Source organism: Salvelinus sp. IW2-2015, linkage group LG15 (genome assembly GCF_002910315.2).
Source record: "Salvelinus sp. IW2-2015 linkage group LG15, ASM291031v2, whole genome shotgun sequence".
Classification (NCBI taxonomy): Eukaryota; Metazoa; Chordata; class Actinopteri; order Salmoniformes; family Salmonidae; genus Salvelinus; species Salvelinus sp. IW2-2015.
In genome coordinates, this window is record NC_036855.1 from 48,240,051 (window position 1) to 48,249,306 (window position 9,256).

Here is a 9,256-nt window from a genome sequence, read left to right on the forward strand (position 1 = left end):
TGGGTCAGAGACATGGGAGGAATGTGTCTATACAGTGAGCCTGAAATAGGATACATGTTATTTGGCCATTGGCCCAGTTTTATTGCAAGGAATTCTAATTAGTCAACCACAGGCTAGGGCTGGGTTATAAACTACATCCTGTCCCTTTGTTCACTGGAGAGAACCACAGGAGAGAATCACTAGAGAGAATCTCTGAAGACAGGGAAGGAACGACCATCTACCTCTCAGCATAACATCTATGAATTTAATAAACCTATTTTCCTCCCCCTGATTTGCTTTGGGGTTTCTGTTATTGAAGAGTCACATCAACTGCTAACATTCTGTTCAATCTCTCTCTCATCCCTCTTCCCCCAATCTGCCCTCTTCTTAGCAGCCATCTACATTGACACTAAAGACGTACTCGGGAGAACCATCAAATTAATAAATATGTAGTCCATCCGAAACATTCTTGTGAGAACAGCATGTATTTAGTCTTGCCCGCATTAAGTAGAACCTGTTTTTTCCACTATTTATTTAAATGCTATTAGTCAATCTGTAATAATGGATTTAATGGTGCTCCGTGGGATGTTCAAAGTTTTCGATATTTTATTATAACTCAACCCTGATCTGTACTTCTCCACAACTTTGTCCCTGACCTGTTTGGAGAGCTCCTTTGTCTTCATGGTGCCTCTTACTTGGTGGTGTTGCAGACTCTGGGGCCTTTTAGAACAGGTGTTTATATACTGAGATCATGTGACACTTAAAGTCCACCTGTGTGCAATCTAACTAATTATATGACTTCTGAAGGTAATTGGTTGCACCAGATCTTATTTAGGGGCTTCATAGCAAAGGCGGTGAATACATATGCACGCACCACCAATTGGCCAAAAAAGTGCAATTACATTGTTGCCAGCAGCACAGTTACATTTAACAACGCTCTGGATAACATGAATTCTGCCTACGGCGAGTAAAATTTTAAAATGGTCAGAGTGAGGTGTTCTCTCTTTGGGTCTGGAAGTAGCTAGCAAGTTAGCCAGTTAGCTTGAGTGCTTGACTGCTGTTGTAAGGTCAGAAAGCTCGAATCAACCTTACTCTTCTGCTAGAACATCCAGTATGCTCTGGACAATCTGACAAGGCTCTGAATTTTCGAACGCCCAGAGTGCACTCTGAGCGCACCCTGGCTCTCCAGATTGAATTTAAGAACACACCCAAAATTGTAAAATGTCTAGCTAGTAATTTGTTATGGCAACAAGCTAGCAAGAGGTTGCATAGCAACAGCATCAACTTCCAGTAGACAGGCGAAGCACTAGTATACACAACTGGAAGAATACGAAAGAAAACAGTTTGTTTACGTATACTAAAATGAACTTATAGTATTGTAATGAAACAGCAGGGAGCAGGTCTCGAACCCTCGATTTATTTTTTCCATTTCACTTCACCAATTTGGACTATTTTGTTTATGTCCATTACATGAAATCCAAATAAAAATCAATTTGAATTACAGGTTGTAATGCAACAAAATAGGAAAAATGCCAAGGGGGATAAATACTTTTGCAAGGCACTGTGAATGAGGAGGAGGCCCTCCCACATATGTTTGTGTAAATTACAGACAGGTAAGAATCATTGAGGAGCTCCTGTAATAATAGGCCAGTCACAGATCACATAAACTGTGTGAGAGAGAAGGTGGGAAATGGATGGGCACACACCCACAGAGGCACAGTGCTCTCAAGTTCTCATGAGTGAGATTGAAAGAGTGGAGAAATGAACATCAACAACTGGGTTGTGGCGCACAGCTAATTGAGCCATTAAAAAAAGGTTAAATGACTGAGCAACAGCAGCAAATGGATGAGTGAACAGCAGTAGGCAGCTATGTAACCTAATTGGTTTTCAATGCTCTCGTCTAGTGTGTGTGTGCAGTAGCGGTGCATGGGTAAAATAACTGGAGAAACCCAACCCCGCCAAAAAAGCCATATTACAACCGATGTGTGTTGTGATAAATCCGTTGTTTTCTCTGTAACCTGGTAATTCATATTCCTTGCGACCGTGATATACTGGCATCTTCAGTAAATAGTACCCGCAAAACACAAGTCTCAACGTCAACAGTGAAGAGGCGACTCCGGGATGCTGGCCTTCTAGGCAGAGTTCCTCTGTCCAGTGTCTGTGTTCTTTTGCCCATCGTAATCTTTTCTTCTTATTGGCCAGTCTGACATATGGCTTTTTCTTTGCAACTCTGCCTAGAAGGCCAGCATCCCGGAGTTGCCTCTTCACTGTTGATGTTGAGTCTGGTGTTTTGCGGGTACTATTTAATGAAGCTGCCAGTTGAGGACTTGTGAGGCATCTGTTTCTCAAACTAGAGACTCTAATGTACTTGTCCTCTTGCTCAGTTGTGCACCAGGGCCTCCCACTCCTCTTTCTATTCTGGTTAGAGCCAGTTACCACTGTTCTGTGAAGGGAGTAGTACACAGCATTGTACGAGATCTTTAGTTTCTTGGCAATTTCTGGCATGGAATAGCCTTCATTTCTCAGTACAAGAATAAACTGACGAGTTTCAGAAGAAAGGTCTTTGTTTCTGGCCATTTTGAGCTTGTAATCAAACCCACAAATGCTGATGCTCCAGATACTCAACTAGTCTAAAGAAGGCCAGTTGTATTTCTTCTTTAATCACCACTAGCAGTTTTCAGCTGTGCTAACATAATTGCAAACAGGTTTTCTAATGATCAATTAGTCTTTTAAAATGGTAAACTTGGATTAGCTAACACAACGTGCCATTGGAAGACAGGAGTGATGGTTGTTGATAATGGGCCTCTGTACGCCTATGTAGATATTTTTTTTTTAAATCAGCCGTTTCCAGCTACAATAGTCATTTACAACATTAACAATGTCTACACTGTATTTCTGATCAATTTGATGTTATTTTAATGGACAAAAAATGTGCTTTTCTTTCAAAAACAAGGACATTTCTAAGTGACCCCAAACATTTGAACGGTAGTGTATATTATAGGCCTGAAGGCCGAGACAATAAGAAGACACCGTGGCAGAATAAGTTCAACTACAGGTTTGTTTAATCACAAAACTAGATGGCATTCTCTTTCCAGAGAAGTCCGCAAAGGATATCGCATGTACAGCAAAAGACAGAGTTACATGACCTACAGCATGGAAAAGCAAGTTAATGTTTCCGACATTTCCGTGCCACTAAACAACTATCGATTTTGAACCACAGAGAGTTACCGCAAGTCGCAAAGACAACAGGAGCTGCCTCCACTATTCCAGCACCATTTCAACATCATCAAATCACCTATGCTTAGTCTAATACAGTGACAACTAAAAAATACCAAAAACAATTCAGTCCAATCAACGTAAACTAAATATGATGTCCATGTGTGATTTATGTGTGCGTGCACATTATGCAAGTAGAAAAACATGCCAATGCCATCCTCCTCTCTTTCATGTTGACGAAACGGTCCATCACTCTGTCATACAGAACACGCTTTTATTTTTTGTTGTCCTAGGCTACCTGGCTAAAATGCTTGCCAGCTTAACTTCCATTCATGGGTAACGATAGCTAGTTAACATTAGCCTTCTACATCTAGCTACATATTGAACTTCCATCCTCTCAGGCCATGTGCATAACAATGTATGAATGAATGGCTTTTGGATTATCCAAACTCAGTAACGTAATCTGATTACATTCAGTTACTTTGATTACTTTCCCCTTAAGAGGCATTAGAAGAAGACAAAAATGTACGTTACCAATTGAACCACATCTATTGCAGGATAAATCAATGTAAAAATGTACGTAGCTGGCCATATGTGGATGTAAAATTTTACTTATGTAGGCTTCTTCTAACCCATCGCTTTCTACTACATATAATACGATTAAATTATCTTTACATTAAAAACCGAAGTCTGTCAGAATTCCAGTCATTCCAATACATCTTATACCCCTTGATCTTCAAGAATAGGACTTTGAAATATGGAAGTATAGATTAACCATTGTTTTACCTGAGCCTAACCCAAAAACTACAGACATATTAGCCAGCCCTACTCTGTTGTTTATGATTTTGTTGTCATGGAGAATAAATTGAAAAATAAATTCTGCACTCATGGAATGGCATGCTTTGAGCACTACTGAAAAGTGCTATTTTCATGTGAAAAATGAATACCATATGCTGCATTTGCTATAGGCCTATTGTTTACCATTTTGTTCGTGACACTTTTATATCTTGATAATATGCAGCTGTTTAAAGGGCAAATCCACAGATAAAACAATAACAAAAAGGGTCGCCCCGCCTCTGTTTTGGTAAAAAGCTGAGGGATGGGCCTGGAGAAATGTAACCACTCAGATTATGGATGCAAGAACTGACCATGCATGATATAAAAATTATATTTATCATTTATAAGTCCAAAAACAGATGTAGCAACTACAGATTGCCACTTTAAATCTATCAAAAGTGTGCTAGTTTGAGCATGTGTCCATTAGACCTATGAATTAATTTATTTTATTAGCATGAATTAGATTGAGCAATAAAAGCCCCACTTTTATTCCATAGGCTGGGATCCGCACTATGCAGCTGTTGCAAGAGCGCATTTTTCACTGGCTGTAGACTGGTTTCAAAAACAATGATTGATAGGCAGCTTAAACTTCTTGAAAATCAACCATTATTGGGTTCAAATACACAAACATCCACAACAAGGCGCAAATAGGCGCAAATAGCTAAATGAGAGAGCAGCAGTGTGATTCACATCAACGCGCTATGTAGATATCAATAATAAGTGATATCTGTATCGCCATAGACTACGCCACTGCTGTCATCCTTACCTCCAAGCTTTGGATAATCTTTAGATGCCGACAGCAGTCGCACCATTGGAAGACATAGCTTGGACTGTAGCCTACAAAAGCCTATTCTTGCTCTTTTCCCGCGATTGATCAAACACATTTGGTGTTATCATAATGGTCTCTGACTTGTGGTCAGACTCGCTCAGGTGGAACAAACTTAAACATGCTCCTTTTTTCAATGCTGATTTGAATGTCATTGAGAAAACATAAGTGTCAAATACTTTTTTTTCCGCAAACATCCTTTCTGAATTTAAAAGTAATCCAAGAAGTAATCACATTTTTCAAAAGTATCTGATATCTGATTACAATATATTTGCTGGTAACGTAACAGATTACAGTTCGATTTTTTGTAATCCCTTACATGTAATGGATTACAGTTACTTACCAACCCTGATTAATGGTTGGATCAGAATCGACGTTATAATCATTGGCCAGTACGGAAAACGAAATAAAACCACAAGTCCAAATCCCTATCTACATGGCTAATTTAGAAAATGGACAATTTTATCTAGCTAGCTAGCCACCGGAGGACAACAACACAACGAGAAACAAATCAAGTTTTTTTGTCAATGATGTATGCTCCAAATTGGATTTCATAGGAGTGACACCAAAATCCAAGCTGGCTTCCCTTTGACTCTTTTTTTTTGTTGCGCCAAGACCATTCACAGTTGAGCTCGCTCAGTTTATCTCAATGCTGATTGGCAAATGTTTATACTTTTTTTCATCAAGGGAGGCCAAATGCTCACTGGTTTCCCTTGCCTTCAATGCTATGGCAGCAACAATGTCATACTCGTTTGGACCAGACAGCATCAGATAGATGGCCTACACATAGAAAGACAGAGGGGTTTCGCTCGCCTGGATGCTTTCTCCAGTGATATACATTCAGCCTCTTGTGAATTGAAGGGAAATTATGAAACACTGAGAGGAAAGATACATTATTTTGTGTATTTTAGTTTTTTCTTGGTCAAATTTTTTGTGAAGCCTGGCTTCCCTTGGCATCCATGAATACACGCCTGTGTGTGTGCGTGTGTGTGTGCGTGTGTGTGTGTGTGCGTGTGTGTGTGTGTGTGTGTGTGTGTATCATTGTCAAAGTTACATACAGGGAGAGAATGAATTGTGAATTCACACGGTCCCGTGTGGCTCAGTTGGTAGAGCATGGTGCTTCCAACGCCAGGGTTGTGGGTTCATTCCCCACGGGGGGACCAGGATGAATATGTATGAACTTTCCAATTTGTAAGTCGCTCTGGATAAGAGTGTCTGCTAAATGACTTAAAATGTAAAAATGTGAATAGGACTTATGACTGAAAATATGCTGCAAGTGCACCCTGTCTCTGAATAAACAGTGCATTCCCGTTGCCTAATTAACTCGAAATGGTTAACATTTAACATGCAAAAATGAGGCTACGTCAAGATGACAAATGCCTATTGCCTACCCCGTTACTTCTCCATTAGACAATCTCCATTATCCCAACCAGCCGGCCCTGTTGGTGCCTGTTGGGCTTTTACTCCATACCCGCGACGAATAACTGGAGAACACCTGTCCACTGCACAAACAGTGAGTGCTCGGTGTTTACCGAAAGAGATAGGCTCAACTTTAAAAAAGTAAACAGACAAAGACTTACCTTGAAGGTTTTACCCGGTCCTTTAAGGAACAATGTTTTATTCCGTTTCACCTCCGCCCACAATCCTCAATACTGGCGGGGAAACTTCCTGTCAAAGTCGGTGTTGCTCTGTGGACGTTGGCTGAGGTGAGGAGGAGGATGAAGGGACAGGAGTGTTCGAGCTCGTGCTCCCGGAGAGGAACTCTGAAGCGTGATGTAATTTAATAGGCGGCGACAGACACCAAGCGCTGCTTTTACGCTCAGCTCTCGCGCGCTTGGCAAGCTGATGAGGATAGGTAGGCACCTAAAGCGAAAGAGAGTGAGAGACTGGAGAGAGAGAGAGAGATAATTCGATAAAGGAACGTGCACCTGACAACCGGTATAATGTTCATGTTGGCAGACGCGGTATCTGATACCTCCTGTCAGGCATAGGTGTCTTCTACAGTAGCCACGACTGTTAGCAGTCCTTAAAGGCGCTGCATTGGCCGTGCAGCATTTATGGTGATACGGCCTCTGCAGAAGTCAGGGCATTCATACTTCTCTCCCTTCATGGGGCAGTTGTCATGGAAGAGTTTAGCTGTGTTCGAATATCCATACTAACATACTGTATACTACATACTGAATTACTATATACTACATACTGTAACGACTCTGGGTTTATAAGCGCGGAAATCGACTCTGCCGCACGAGCCACAAACAGTCGATAGCGCGCCGGACCTCGGGCTAGAAGGTCTAGGGTTCGAGACCTGCTCCCTGCTGTTTCATTACAATACTATAAGTTCATTTTAGTATACGTAAACAAACTGTTTCTTCCAGTTGTGTGTACTAGTGCTTCGCCTGTCTACTGGAAGTTGATGCTGTTGCTATGCAACCTCTTGCTATCTTGTTACCATAACAAATTATTAGCTAGACATTTTACAACTTCGGGTGTGTTCTTAAATTCAATCTGGAGAGCCAGGGTGCGCTCAGAGTGCACTCTGGGCGTTCGAAAATTCAGAGCCTTGTCAGATTGTCCAGAGCATACTGGATGTTCTAGCAAAAGAGTAAGGTTGATTTGAGCTTTCTGACCGTACAACAGCAGTCAAGCACTCAAGCTAACTGGCTAACTTGCTAGCTACTTCAAGACCCAAAGAGAGAACACCTCACTCTGACCATTTTAAAATTTTACTCGCTGTAGGCAGAATTCATGTTATCCAGAGCATTGTTAAATGTAACTGTGCTGCTGGCAACAATTTAATTGCACTTTTTTTGCCAATTTTGTTAACTAACCTCCAGACGAGCTTCAATGCCATACAACTCTCCTTCCGTGGCCTCCAACTGCTCTTAAATGTAAGTAAAACTAAATGCATGCTCTTCAACCGATTGCTGCCTGCACCTGCCCACCCGTACAGCATCACTACTCTGGACGGTTCTGACTTTGAATATGTGGACAACTACAAATACCTACGTGTCTGGTTAGACTGTAAACTCTCCTTCCAGACTCACATTAAGCATCTCCAATCCAAAATGAAATCTAGAATCGGCTTCCTATTTTGCAACAAAGCATCCTTCACTCATGCTGCACTCGTAAAACTGACCACTCTACCGATCCTCGACTTCGGCGATGTCATTTACAAAATAGCCTCCAACACTCTACTCAACAAATTGGATGCAGTCTATCACAGTGCATCCGTTTTGTCACCAAAGCCCATATACTACGCGACCTGTACGCTCTCGTTGGCTGGCCCTCGCTTCATACTCGTCGCCAAACCCACTGGGTCCAGGTCATCTACAAGTCTCTGCTAGATAAAGCCCCGCCTTATCTCAGCTCACTGGTCACCATAGCAGCACCCACCCATAGCATCACCCCCAAAGCCAATTCCTCCTTTGGTCACCTTTCCTTCCAGTTCTCTGCTGCCAATGACTGGAACGAACTGCAAAAATCACTGAAGCTGGAGACATATCTCCCTGACTAGCTTTAAGCACCAGCTGTCAGAGCAGCTCACAGATCACTGCACCTGTACATAGCCCATCCAACTACCTCATCCCCTTACTGTATTTATTTATTTATCTTGCTCCTTTGCACCCCAGTATCTCTACTTGCAGATTCATTTTCTGCACATCAATCACTCCAGTGTTTAATTGGTATTGTAATTTATTTGCCACCATGGCCTATTTATTGCCTTACCTCCCTTATCCTACCTCATTTGCACACACTTTATATAGACTTTTTCTACTGTATTATTGATTGTATGTTTGTTTATTCCATGTGTAACTGTGTTGTTGTATGTGTCGAACTGTTTTGCTTTATCTAGGCCAGGTCACAGTTGTAAATGAGAACTTGTTCTCAACTAGCCTACCTAGTTAAATAAATGTGAAATAAAAATAAATAATAAACGTTTACTGACACTGGCCATATTCAACGGGTGTTGAGCATTCGTAAATTCATCAGTTATTCTGCACTCTGGTACACTCAGACGAGAGTGCTCTGAAATCGGAGTAGATTTACGAAATTTACGAAAGCACCCGTATGTCCTTTGAGAACACACAACGACTATACCATTTAGCTAAGAATGACTGGAATAATCAAGTTGGGTTGTTAGTTAGATAGCATATAGTTAATATACTGGCAAGTTTGATGTATTAGTAGCCAACTAACGTTAGGTAGCTAGCTAACATAGCATATCATTACAACAGTATGTACCGGTATGTGGTCTTAAGGATAGCGTAGCTAACAAATTGTCAGCCAACATAACGTGTAACGTAAGTTATTTGAAAAGTCATTACTTTATTACATTGCTCAACATTTTCTTAACATTTGTCATAATTAGTTAAAGCAATGAATTTGTATCCGCTCTCG

The 9,256-nt window shown here is 41.1% G+C and overlaps 1 non-coding gene across 1 annotated transcript; it reads left to right on the top strand.

Moving 5' to 3' along the window:
* Window positions 1–5,944: 5,944 nt before the first annotated feature.
* On the top strand, window positions 5,945–6,021 carry trnag-ucc (transfer RNA glycine (anticodon UCC)). Its single transcript has one exon. It is a non-coding gene; the product is annotated as a tRNA-Gly (tRNA).
* Window positions 6,022–9,256: the final 3,235 nt, after the last annotated feature.